At 46.0% G+C, this 13,575-nt stretch overlaps 1 protein-coding gene across 22 annotated transcripts in view; it reads right to left on the minus strand.

The window, feature by feature from the left end:
• FRMD4A (FERM domain containing 4A) overlaps window positions 1–13,575 on the minus strand; it is a 379,365-nt gene that overhangs the window by 165,759 nt on the left and 200,031 nt on the right. The window lies entirely within an intron of this gene.

Consider the following 13,575-nt stretch of genomic DNA (forward strand, 5'->3'; position numbering starts at 1 on the left):
TGGTCTGTCACTACCGAAATGACCACAGAACACCAGGCACTGAAGTGTGGGAGGGAGGGAAAGGCTGTCTGATAGGGATACAGGGCTAGAAGAGAAGAGTTATTTCTATACTAGCTTCCAGGTCATGATTTGAAAATACATTGCCTTTATGAAAATTACTCCATTCCAAGCATACTCACCAGATATTAGGAAAGTTATTTCAGTATCTGTTGGGTTTTTTTTGTTTGGTTTTTTGTTTGTTTTTGTTTGTTTGTTTGTTTGTTTTGAGACGGAGTCTCGCTGTGTCACCAGGCTGGAGTGCAGTGGCGTGATCTTGGCTCATTGCAACCTCTGCCTCCCGGGTTCAAGTGATTCTCTTGCCTCAGCCTCTCGAGTAGCTGGGACCACAGGTGCACGCCATCATGCCCAACTAATCTTTGTATTTTTAGTAGAGACAGGGTTTCACCGTGTTGGCCAGGATGGTCTTGATCTCTTGACCTCGTGATCCACCTGCCTCAGCCTCCCAGTGTTGGAATTACAGGCGTGAGCCACTGTACCTGGCCGACAGCTGGTTTCTTATTTCACTTTTTGGGTACTGCTATGGACGGAATTATATCTCCCCAAAATACATGTGTTGAAGTCCTGGCATCCAGTGGCATCTGGAAATGGGACCTTTGGGAGCCAATTAGGTTTCAATGAGGTTATGAGGGTGGGCCCCCCCAAGAGGGGATTTGTGTCCTTATAAGAAGAGACACCAGAGAGCCTGCTTCCTCTCTCTGCCATGTGGGGCCAAAGTGAGAAGGCGGCCCTTACCAGGAGCTAACCATGCTGGCACCCTGATCTTGAAATGACTGTTTAATATAACAGACATTTATTTATTGAGTGCCTACTATGTACAGGGGGCACTGCCCACACGCTGTAGGAGACAGAAGAATAAGCAAGACACAGCACAGGCCCATAAGGACCTTAGACTTTGATCAGGGACACGGAGTATGAGCTAGCGCTAAGTTAAAAAAGCCAAAGAAGATGCTCCACCCCTTTCTGCCTCACTCCTGGGCTCCTGGGTGGCAGCCTCAGGGCCTAGACGACCATCAGTTCACTGATGAAAACCACTTAAACTGGAAGAGTGGGTTTGAAGCTTCCTCCCCAGCAGACAGGAATCGACAGGAGAATCCAACGTGATAAATCAACACCACCTCATAGTCTGTACTTCCATTCACACTGAACTTTGAAAATGTGAAAAAGCAATCTCTATAACCAACAGGGAATTCAAGGTGATACGTCAGACCCTCCTTCACTCCTGGTGGAACGTCTACTCTGGGAGAACGCAGTAGAGTAAACGCGGCACATCTCAGAACGTCGCTGATCAATTACAAAGTAGAATGCAAGACAGGTGCTCTTGAAGCTTCCAGTAAATGCTGCGTTTGCCATGGGCTGTGGCCAGCACTAGCTCCACCCCCAGTAAGTATTCGGCTGCCCAATAACAGAGGCTTTGCTGGATCACTTGTGACTATGAGGTAGTGCGGCTGCTTTTCAAATTGCAATGTATTGGCCGGGCGCCATGGCTCACGCCTGTAATCCCAACACTTCGGGAGGCCGAGGTGGGCAGATTGCGTGAGGTCAGGAGTTTGAGACCAGCCCAGCCAACATGGCAAAACCCTGTCTCTACTAAAAATAAAACAATTAGCCAGGCGTGGTGGCGCGTGCCTGTAATCCCAGCTACTCGGGAGGCGGAGGCAGGAGAACTCTTGAACCTGGGAGACAGAGGTTGCAGTGAGTAGAGATCATGTCACTGCACTCCAGCTTCAGCAACAGAGTGAGGCTGTCTCAAAATAAAAATAAATAAATGAATAATAAATAGCAATGTAGAGATGCTCCTTGACTTATGGTGGGGTTACATCGTGGTAAGCCCACTGGAAGTTGAAAATACTGTAAATCGAAAATACATTCAATACACCGCACCCAGCAAACATCATAGCTTAGCCTACCTACCTGAAAGGTGCTCTAAACACTGCCATTAGCCTCCTGTTGGGCAAAATCATCTAATGTCAAGCCTGTTTCATCATAGAGTGTTGAAGGGCTCATGTACTTTATTTAATTCAGTACACTGCAGACTAACAGCTGTTTACTCTTGTGACTGTACAGCTGAGCAGCCCTGCCAGAGCGTATTGTACCGCATACTGCTAGCCTGGGAAAAGATCAACATTCAAAATTGGAAGTTCAGTTTCCGCTAAAAGGGCATTGCTTTTGCACCAGCGTAAAGTAGAAAAATCGTAAGTCAGACCATCGTAGGTCAGGGACAGTCTGTGATATAATTTACCTGTCCAAATGATTGCTACCCCTTTCAAAGTAGTCGCCGTATTTATCTGATGCTTGCCATTTCTTAAAACATTTTTGATAATCTTTTGGGTTTGCCCTTGAAGCTTGTGTCAGATTTGTCAACGCGTTTTCACTGGTGATAAATCTTCTTGTGCTCGAGAATGGATTTGATTTTTTTTTCCAAATGCCAAAAGTCACTTAAAGTCAAGTTTAGTGAACACAGATAGAGGACAAGGAATGGGTGATTATGCCTGGCCAACCCAGTTTCATAAAATGAAGTGTAACTACCAAGTAATTATTGTGGGTTCTTGGGGATTATGGTGAGAGGTCTGGTCCAAACTTGAAAACAATAAAACTAAGATTTCGTTCTCTTTGATTTTAACTTTAAGACTGGGCACAGTGGCTCTTGCCTATAATCCCAGCACTTTGGGAGGCTGAGGCAAGAGGATGCCTTAGGCCCAGAGGTTTGATACCAGCCTGGGCAATATAGCAAGACCCCATCTCTACAAAAAAATTTTAAAAATTAGCCAGGCATAATGGCATGCACTTGGGACTAGTCTTAGCTATCCAGGAGGCTCGGACAGGAGGATCGCTTGAATCCAGGAAATTGAGGCTGCAGTGAGCTATGATCATGCCACTGCACTCCAGTCTGGGCAATAAAAAGAAAAAAGAAAGGGAAAGAGAGAGAGAGAGAGAGAGAGAGGGAGAGAGAGAAAGAAAGAGAGAGGAAAGAGAGAAAGAAAAAAAGAAAAGAGAGTTAAACTTTAAAGCCAACATCTCAACAGATTTGATCAGAGATACATAAATTTGCCCAGGAAGAGAGTGATTCCCAGTGCTGGTATGGTTTATCTAGAACATATATTCATCACTCTACAGAATGATTGGGCCTGAATGGAAGGGGGTGAGTGGAGGCAGGGTGGGAGGGGCAGTTGGGGAAGGGAGATGAACCCAGGAAGCAAACATGATCTTAGCCAATAGGTGTTGAATATTTGGGTCCCTTACCAGGTGGTTAGGCCTTTTACGTGGCAGAAATGGAGGCCTGGGGTTACTTTAGCTGATCATGTTACTTTGAACTCTCCTAATTCCATGCCTCCCAAGGAATAGCTACATCCTGGATATGTCCCTCATATATGATCTCATTATCAACCAGAATAGAGATTATTATTCTTTTGCCAAAGAAGATTCTGAGACTGAGAGATACCAGGCAGGCTGTCCTGGGTCTCACAGCCAAGCTGGGATTCAAAACAAGGTTCAGATACACCACATGGAATATTATTTAGCCCTAAAAAGGAATGAAATTCTGACGTGGGTGGAACCTGAAGACATTATGCTAAGTGAAAGAAGTCAGACACAAAAGGACAAATATTGTATGATTGCACTTAGATGGGGTAATGAAACAGGCAAATTCATAGAGACAATAGAATAGAGGTTGCCACGGGCTGAGGTGGTGGCAGATGGGGGGTTATTGCTTAATGGTTACAGCATTTCTGTACTGGATGATGAAAAAGTTTTGGAAATATTGGTGACTGTTACATGACACTGTGGATGCATTTGATGCCACTGAATTGCACATACAAAAATGGTTAAAATGGTAAGTTTTATGTTACATACATTTTGACACAATTAAAAGGACAAATGGGGAAGAGAGGTCTGATAGTTTCAAAGCCCACATGCGTAATCCCTCTGCCTCCCTACCTCTGTTGACCCTGCTTCCAGGGTGAGAGCCTAAGGATCATGCCTCAAGGGCCCTGGTTGAGTGAGGGCTATATGACTCACTTGAAACCAGTGCACAGACATTATGGATTTATACATCAGTACTTTGAACTTGGTTAATGTGAGTCTTCCCCTGAGAATGAAAAATCAGGTTTCTGAGTCTGCAGAATAAAAAGATAGCTTAACACACTGAAGAATTCACCAGAGTAATGGATCCCACCATGGAAGCCTTGTGGAGACTGAGTTTTTGCCTTACCATGGTGATATGTCTCTCTGGTTTAGCCTGTCACATTACAATAAGAAAACAACTTTTCTTGGTGACTCATAAACTGAAGTCAAGGAAAAGGCTCTGGGCAGTAGCTGCCTGGCTGGAACAAACTTCATTCTTTCAAATAAACTTTTTCAACAATTTTACCTTTCTGGATGTATATCTTTTGTTTAAAAATTTAAAAGGTCAATCCCATTACTTTACACAACAGTTATTATAGACCATATGTATCAATTTCCAGGAAGAAAAGCCTACATTTATTACTTGCAATTTACAAATGGAGAAATAAAGGCCCTGAAGAGGGAGAAAATAGATCCCAGAAGATGTTGAGGTTACAACTCCTGAATCTTAGCTGCTTTTAAAGTCACACACTTTTTTTCTGCTGTTATGGTGGCGGGCAACAGCCCAGAAGGTGTATGCTCTGTCAATGAGAGTGAGAGCTGACGGATGGGCATGTAGTGGGAGTGAGAAATACATGTCATTGTTTCATTGTTTAAGTCACAGAGACTTTGGGGGTTGTTTGTCATTGCAGCATAACCTAGCCTATCCTGACTGATTCAGGCACTGAGTCTCATTTTCTGTACAGTTGATTTAAAACAATTTGTGCCATCAGCCCCTTGATTTCCTGATCTTGCAAATGAAGACAATATCCCCCTGTGATGTGACAGTGATTAATATACTACATTGTTTTGAAAGTTTGTTAAACTCCTTTAGAGAAAGTTGCTGGGCAAGCAGAAAGCAATCTGCTCTTATGTGCTTTGAAGGGATGTTTACAGAATCCTGCTGAGTATAATTTGCCAATTACTGGTGCTGTAAACATTTGTGGAGCTTTGCAGGGATGGGACTGGGAGCAAGGCCAGAAAGGCAGTTTGTAGCCCAATCACGTTCTATCGGACAACCTGGGCAGGAGCCCAAAGGCCACGTGAGCAAGGCAGCCCTGTGCTCCTTGGGTTTGCCAGAATTAGCCTCTTGTGGGCCATCAGCCGTCCTGGTCCTAAGAGGTCATTACATCTAAGACTGACTTTCTCTTAGCCCATAATTATCTTTGTTCACTCAAATAGTTCCTCTCTTTTCTTTTTCTTTTTGTATCTCAGACTCTTTTTCCATTGTCCCTCTAAGCTTTTATTTCTCCTGATACCTGACAAATAAAATCTCCTTGCAAACATCCCTCCTTAACATATACTTCTCAGTGGCACCACTCACAGAGCTAATAGGATAGTCTTTCCAACACCAACTGGGCTTAGAAATCTGGGCTTCAGCCACGTGCTTTAGCAAGGAGAGGAAAGCACTGGTTCTAAATAATTAGGGAAGAAAGGAGAGGATCTCTCAGTCAGTGCTTTGTGGCTCCAGCACCCAGATCTGAGTTCTTGAGAATGCTGGATGATTCCAGTGGGAACTGTTCACATTGCTAGCATGTTACAGGGTTCCAGATCAGGTCCTGACTACTTCTTGGCCTGCCTTCTTCCAGGCGGGACACGACCAACTAGAAAGGTCAAAACAGCACTTAACATGTTGCAGGGCTGTAAGGTGCTCTAGGCACACTGATATGGTTTGGCTGTGTCCTCACCCAAATCTCACCTTGAATTGTAATAATCTCCAGGTGTCAAGGGTGAGGCCAGGTGGAGATAACTGAATTGTGGGTGTGGGTCCCCCATCTGTTCTCATGGTAATGAATAAGTCTCACAAGATCTGATGGTTTTATAAACGGGAGTTCCCCTGCACAAGCTCTCTTGCTCACTGCCATGTAAGATGTGCCTTTGCTTCTCCTTTGCCTTCTGCCATGATTGTGAGAGGCCATGCGGAACTATGAGTTCACGAAACCTCTTTCCTTTATAAATTACCCAGTCTCAGGTACGTCTTTATTAGCAGCATGAGAACAGACTAATATACACAGCCACATGACAACATCCTTTCAGGTGACTTCCACGAGCCCTTCAGGTAAATTCTGGGGAAAGGAATTCAAGGATGAGGTAGTACCCAGGCACCTCACCAATTTCTCACAGACTAATATATTCCACAGTATACTATACCACAGTATACTATACTCCATATAGCATCAAGCTGTAAATGCTAGCCTGGTATTTACCATCACTTATATATTATGCCACCAACTTAAACTTGACATGTGTATATCCAGATGGATGATCTTGGACAAATTGTGCAAGCTCTCTGGGCCTCAGTTTTCTCATCTGTACAATGATGAACTACCGTAGATAAAATGAGTTCCTATCCTAAGACATTATTTATGTTATTATTATTATTATTTTTAGAGACAGGGACTTACTCTGTTGCCCAGGCTGGAGTGCAGTGGTGCCATCATATCTCATTGCACCCTCCAACTCCTGGGCACCAGTGATCCTCCAGCTTCAGCCTGCTGAGGAGGGGGGACTACAGGCATGTATCACCATGCCTGGCTAATTTAAAAAAAAGGTTTTTTTTGTAAAGATGGATTCTTGCTGTGTTGCCCAGGCTGGTCTTGAACTCCTGGCCTCAAGTGACCCTTTTTCTCTGGCTTCCCAAAGAGCTGGGGTGACAAGTGTGACCCACTGCACCCAGCCTTTATTCTTTATGTTATTATTAAATTTAGCTTCTTCCTTTCCTACAAACGATCCTGCCTTCCCAAGAGTCTTATTCACCCATTCGAAAAAAGTTAAACATCATCTGCATCCTTCCTGATCTCTTGAATCTAGTCAGTTAATATATCCTGTCTTTCTTATGTAATTTCAGGTAAGTTACTAAACCTCTCAGTGCCTTGGTTTCCTCTCAGGTATAAAATGAGGATAATGACTATACTCAGGTCACAGGGCTGTTTTGAGAATTAAATAAATTAGTCTGATCTATATGAAGTACTTAGAAGTACTTAGAATACTTAGATCTATACGAAGTACTGTATGAAGTACTGGCATGGAATGTTACATGTGTTCATGATTTCAGATCTTAATCATAAATTATTTAAAACATTCCATGTATGGCCAGGCACAGTGGCTCATACCTATAATCCCAGCACTTTTGGAGGCCGAGGCAGGCAGATCACCAGAGGCCGGGAGTTCGAGACTAGCCTGGCCAACGTGGTGAAACCCCGTCTCTACTAAAATTACAAAAAAATTAGTTGGGCGTGGTGGCACATGCCTGTAATCCCAGCTATTCGAGACACTGAGGCACGAGAATCGCTTGAATCTAGGAGATGGAGGTTGCAGTGAGCCAAGATCCCATCACTGCATTCCAGCCTGGGCGACAGAGTGAGACTCTGTCTCAAACAAAACAAAACAAAACCAAATTGGCACTCCATATAGCATCAAGTTCTAAATGCTAGCCTGGTATTTAACATCACCCTTTGAACCCAGCCCCAGTTTACCCATCCAACCTCACTTTTCCCCAGTTTCCTATAAAAATATCCATTTCTGTTCAATCTATTTGATTGAACTAAAGAAAACACCGATCTCATTTTTATTTCCAAATCTTTGTACATGCCATTCTCTCCTTCCCCCTTCCCATTTAAATTTTATCCTGCTCGAAGCCCACTTCCTCCATGAAGCCCACCCTGACCATCCTGCCTACAAATACTCTCTCCCTCCTTTGGATTCCTACAGCATTCAACATAGGCACCTCAGTCACACTTTGCACGTGTGCTCTTGTGTTGCGGTAAATTTTGTGTGATATGATTTGTTACACTCTATGGCGGGCTGAATGGTGGTCCCCAACAACGTATGTACCCATCCCAGTCCCTGGAGCCTGTGAGTATTACCTTTCATCACAAAAGACGTGATTCTTGGGAGGAGGAACTGATCCTAGTGGACCCTAAATGCCATTATATTGTCTCTTTTTTTTTTTTTTTTTTTTCCTGAGACGGGGTCTGGAGTGCAGGCTGGAATACAGTGGCACGGTCTCAGGCTGGAGTGCAGTGGCATGATCTCAGCTCACTGCAACCTCCGCCTCCCAGGTTCAAGCGATTCTCATGCCTCAGTCACCCAAGTAGCTGGGATTATAGGCATGTGCCACCACACCCAGCTAATTTTTTTGTGTTTTTAGTAGAGATGACGTTTCACCATGTTGGCCAGGCTGGTCTCAAAGTCCTGAGCTCAAGGGATCCACCTGCCTCGGCCTCCCAAATTACTGGGATATATTGTCTCCTTATAAGAGAGATACAGAGAGATTTTTTTAAACAGACATACAGGAGAGAAGACAGAGCCAGAGACCTGAGAGATGGGTGATGAAGACACAGGTGAGGAACCCCAGTCACTAGAAGCTGGAAGAGGTGGGGAAGCAATTCTCCCTTTCAGCTACCTCCAGAACCGTGGGAGAGTCAGTTTCTGTTATTTTCCAGCCATCAAGTTTGTGGTTATTTGTTACAGCAGAGACAGGAAACTCATACACCCTCAGATGGAAACCCTGAAGACCTCATTTCCCTGTAATTGAAGGGAACTCAGCCCTGGTTGGTTGTGATAGGAACGATCTCAGTGCGAAGCCTGCATTGGTATTGGTGTTCTCTCTCCACGGTCCCTGTGGCACTCTGGGCGGGGAAGGCGGGCAGGCCTGGGTCTCAGCCGACCCTGGGTCACTCCATGGTGAAGCGGGCCCCTCAGGTTTCTTCTTGCTATCCTCACAGATCCTCAGTCATCTCACAGATTCTAAGTCAAAGGAATTGCCACTTCTGAGTTAATAGCATCCAAAAATAAATAAATAAACAGCAAACAAACAGCAACCATCAAGTGACTCCCATCTGTGCTTTGGGAGGAATCACAGTCTCCTCTGAAGAGTGACCTTCTCAGCTCTTGCTCTTCACCAAGGGTGTTTTTGACAATTCCTTTGTCACCACAGAGCCCCCAGTGACCGCTGGGCTGCCAGGGTTTGGGCACACATGGCCGGATAGCACAGCCACAGCCGCTGCTCTGTGCCCAGCCCCGCCTGCCCATCCACTCTGCCTGGGACCCCGTGACCCGCTGGATGGGTGGCTCCCTGCCCTTTAGGAGTGGGTGCAGCTGTGGGAGGGCAGACAGGGGCTGTCTGGGAGTGAGTGTAAAACGTGGCCCGACTGCCCCCATCTCTCTGGACCGGAGGGGCTGGGGTTAGCTTTTCTGAAAACCCAGAGGCAGAGAGTGGGGAAAGGAGGGCCACTTTGAATAAATGAGCCTGAGCAAGCTGCCGGGTCTGAAGCCTGGGCTGTCACTGTGTGTCCCTCCCCATCCCCACGGGGGCTCTGAGCCCAGCAAGGGCTCAGCGGCTGCTCATTATTCCTGGGGAGGAGGAGCTGCTGCGGGGGGAGCATGAGGTGACTCTGTGCAGCTCTGTCCACTGTGTGGCCAGCAGGTCTGGGCGGAGACTCCCCTCCCCGTCACCCTGCTGATTAGCCGGGAAGGCCGGTTTCCTTCCTGCCTCTCCAGCACAGCCCTGGGTTCAGGGGACACAGGGGGGCTACTTCCTGTAGGCAGACGGGTGTGAAGAACAATGGAGTTGTACCGTCTTGGCTCTCAGGCACCCAGCACAGGTAGGGGAGACCCCAAAGCCAAGATCAGAGACCCACCTGCCAGAGGGGCCATCTCTACCCAGAGGTCCCTGCCCAGCCTGAACCGGGACCCATTGGTGCACATGAGGCAAATCCTTTACCTCTAGTCTAGGAGTGACAGTGGCATCACGTCGCTGCAGCAGAACAGCAAAGCTGCCAACAACAGTGACACCTGTCCCTGCCTGCAGCTGCTGCTTCACACGAATTCACGCAGCCAGCCCTAGAAGCCAGAAACATCTGAAGTAGACACCAGGTTTGCCCCCATGTGACAGAGGGAACTGAGACACAGCCAGAGAAGCAACTTGTCAAATTCACACAGCGAATCAGTGGGAGAACTGAACCACAGCACACAGGTGGGCATGGGTCACCTGGGCTGAGAGAAAGAGGCAGACAGACCATCTGCCGCGCCCTCTTCATTACAGCAGCAGAAAGGAAAGCCTAGGGGAGGCCAGAAACCTGTCCAGGACGAGGGCGGGCACCTTGGTTACACCAGCAAAGGTGAGGTGGCTCCCAAGTGCCCGCCACACCTCCGTCCTTTGTTCCCGCTAATGTTACACTTAGGGGACAGAGCAGGTCTCAAAGCTCTGAAGCAGGAAGGGAAGATACAAAAGTACATCAACGAAAGGGGTAAAAGTGGTCACTGACAGAAATGGAAACGAAGCTTGGGTCTAGATTTGCAGGTGCCCCTCTCCCAGTGCCAGCATCTTCTGCACAGCACCTGCGCTATAAGCTTTGCTTACATCATCTCATTTAATCTTCAAAGCAACCCTGCAACGGTCTGCTGATGGGACACTGAGGTTCTGAAATGTTACATGGTATGTCCGAGGTTCTAACCACAATGGGTGTGGGGCCTACGAGGGCTTCCTTCCAGTGCTGACTATAAAGCCTTGTTTTTTATTCAACTAGATTAAATGCATTCATCAATTTATTTTTATTCTTAAAGTTTTAAAAAATTGACACAAAAAATATATTTCTTGTGCTGATTTTAAATACATAAATATCTGGCCGGGCACGGTGGCTCACACCTATAATCCCAGCACTTTGGGAGGCTGAGGCGGGTGGATCACCTGAGGTCAGAAGTTTGAAACCAGCCTGGCCAACATGGCGAAACCCTGTGTCTACTAAAAACTACAAAGAAATTAGTCCAGTATGGTGGTGCGCACCTGTAGTCCCAGCTACCTGGAAGGCTGAGGCAAGAGAATCGCTTGAACCTGGGAGGTAGAGGTTGCAGTGAGCTGAGATTGCATCACTGCACTCCAGCCTGAGTGATAGAGCAAGACTCCGTCTCAAAAAAAAAAATATATATATATATACACACATACACACACACATATACACACACATAGATATATATGTATGTATCTACTTGTGATGTACGACATGATGTTTTCAGGTATATACACATGTGGGTTGACCAATCAAGCTAATAAATATATCCATCACCTATCATACTTACGATTTTTGTAGTGAGAACATTTCAAAACTACTCTCTTAGCAATTTTCAAGCATTTAACACATTGTTATTAGCTACAATCACCACGATGTACAATAGGTCTCCTAAACAAAGCTTTGCTTGCTTTTAAACGCTGGGGTTCAGATCTAGCAAGTAACAGCCTCTCCTAAAGTCAAAAGCTAAGCCACCTTTTCTAAATGCAATCGAATTTTGCCAGACAGTAAGTTCCTGGAAGAGAGGGATCACATTTGATTGATATTTGTGGACCTACACCCCAATACAGTCCCTGACACACAGTAGGTGCCCCTAATGAAAGCTTCCTATTGGTAGAACAGGATAGAAAAAAGGGTGGCGTATGCAGTTGTTCTAGCATGAGACAGGATGGAACCTGGATACCCTCTTGAGCTGGTTTGAAGGAGAGATCTGCCAGGCAGAGACTGCGGTGCTGCTCAGAGCCAGATGGGACCAGGTGTCGCGTGCTCACTGATGCCAGAAAGCTACTGGGTTTCAATCAGATCACACACCTCCAGGCAGCCATGAAGGGGCCTGTGACAGATACTTGTGTCCCCAGGAAAGGATATGTCATGTCCCTATTCCCAAACCCTATATCTGTACCCTCTTCTTCCTCACCCAGCTTCTCCCCAAACCAACGAAGTCACAGCTCCCTTTAATAGCTCCTTCTCTCTGCCCTGCTTCTCTCTCTCCTTCCAAGTGACTCTGCCATTTAACCCAGGGATGAGGTCTCCCTGGGAGCAATGCTTTTAGTTTCCCCATTTGTCCCTCTCCTTCCCCTCTATGCTTTTATTCCCTGGGTGTCGTCTTCTTATTTCCACATAGTTTCTTCCATATTTTCCTAAGATGCCGTCTGGTCCCTGTGTTGTCTGAAAAGTTGGGACTGATACCCATGTGGGAGGGAGGCTTTTCTCATCCATGCATTTGAATGATGCCCAATGGGAAGGCTTTGACAGGCGTACATAATGATTGCTCCTCTAGAAATGCAAAGTGCTTGCAAGTCAGCCAGCCGGCTGGGGAGCCTGCTCTATTCAGGATCCCTGGGGACTCTGGGAGGCGGGCAGGTGTTCATTAGGGAGGCTTCCTGATGAATAAAGCAACCCCAGACTCCAGCCTGCTCAGGGCAATGTCACCAGGACCGTGAGCCCAGTGTGGCTCCCCCTGGCAAGCCTCTCTGCATTAATGAAATGATAACTGTTTCGGTGAGGAGAAAACACAAAAAGACAGGCAGTGCTCAACTTGCCTCTGCCAGATAGGACTGCCAATTCCGCAGCCCAAATACTGAGATATTTATAGCAAATATGGGGATGATAAACGAAGCAACATCTCGGGATTCCAAGCTCCATCTTCCATGGCCATCTGGTCTGCCACTTCCATTTTCTTTTTGTTGTTGTTGTTAAAAAAAAAAAAAAAAGGCCTGCCCTACAGACTCTGTGATGACCCCATCTTGTCCTGGAGTGACTAATAAATCACTATTTCAGATACAAACTGCCCGTGCATTCACTGGGAGGTGAGGTATGTTCTACAAGATCACATGACACATTGGCAGATTGGTACCTTTCACGGGGCCAAATGACACCAGGACCAGCTCAAACTAGGTATCTTCATGACACTGCACACTGAATTATTCCATTGGCTCAATGTTCAAGGAAGAGCAGAGAAGAGTGTCTGTCAACCAAGAACACAGGGATCAGCCACTTGCTACCTTTCCAGTGTAATGGACGGAAGAGGTGGCTCGTAGGACATCTGCTATCCTCGGCTGTGGCTGGCATTCGAAGACTGTGTCTCTATTGCCATCAGATTGGAAAGGGAAAGCTTGCCTTTTAGCAGGATGGTAGTGACAGCCAAGTTCAGAGGGGGTTAAAAAATAATAATGTATCACTTCTAAGATTAAGTCACAGAAAAAATAATAGTATAGTCAACCCTTCGTATCCACAGGTTCTGCATCTGTAGATTCAACCAACCATGGATCAAAAAATACTTAAAAACAAAAAACAAAAAAACCAGGCTGAGTGTGGTGGCTCCTGCCTGTAATCCCAGCACTATGGTAGACTGAGGTGGGTGAATCATGAGGTCAGGAGTTCAAGATCAGCCTGGCCAACATGGTGAAACCCCATCTGTACTAAAAATACAACAACAACAAAAAATTAGCTGAGCATAGTGGCGTGCGCCTGTAATCCCAGCTACTTGGGAGGCTGAGGCAGGAGAATTGCTTGAACCCGGGAGGCGGAGGTTGCGGTGAGCTGAGATTGTGCCACTGCACTCCAGACTGGGTGACAGAGTAAGACTCTATCTCAAAACAAAAAATAATAAATACAAATAAAAATA

Source organism: Macaca mulatta, chromosome 9, assembly GCF_049350105.2.
Source record: "Macaca mulatta isolate MMU2019108-1 chromosome 9, T2T-MMU8v2.0, whole genome shotgun sequence".
In the NCBI taxonomy this organism is placed as follows: domain Eukaryota; kingdom Metazoa; phylum Chordata; class Mammalia; order Primates; family Cercopithecidae; genus Macaca; species Macaca mulatta.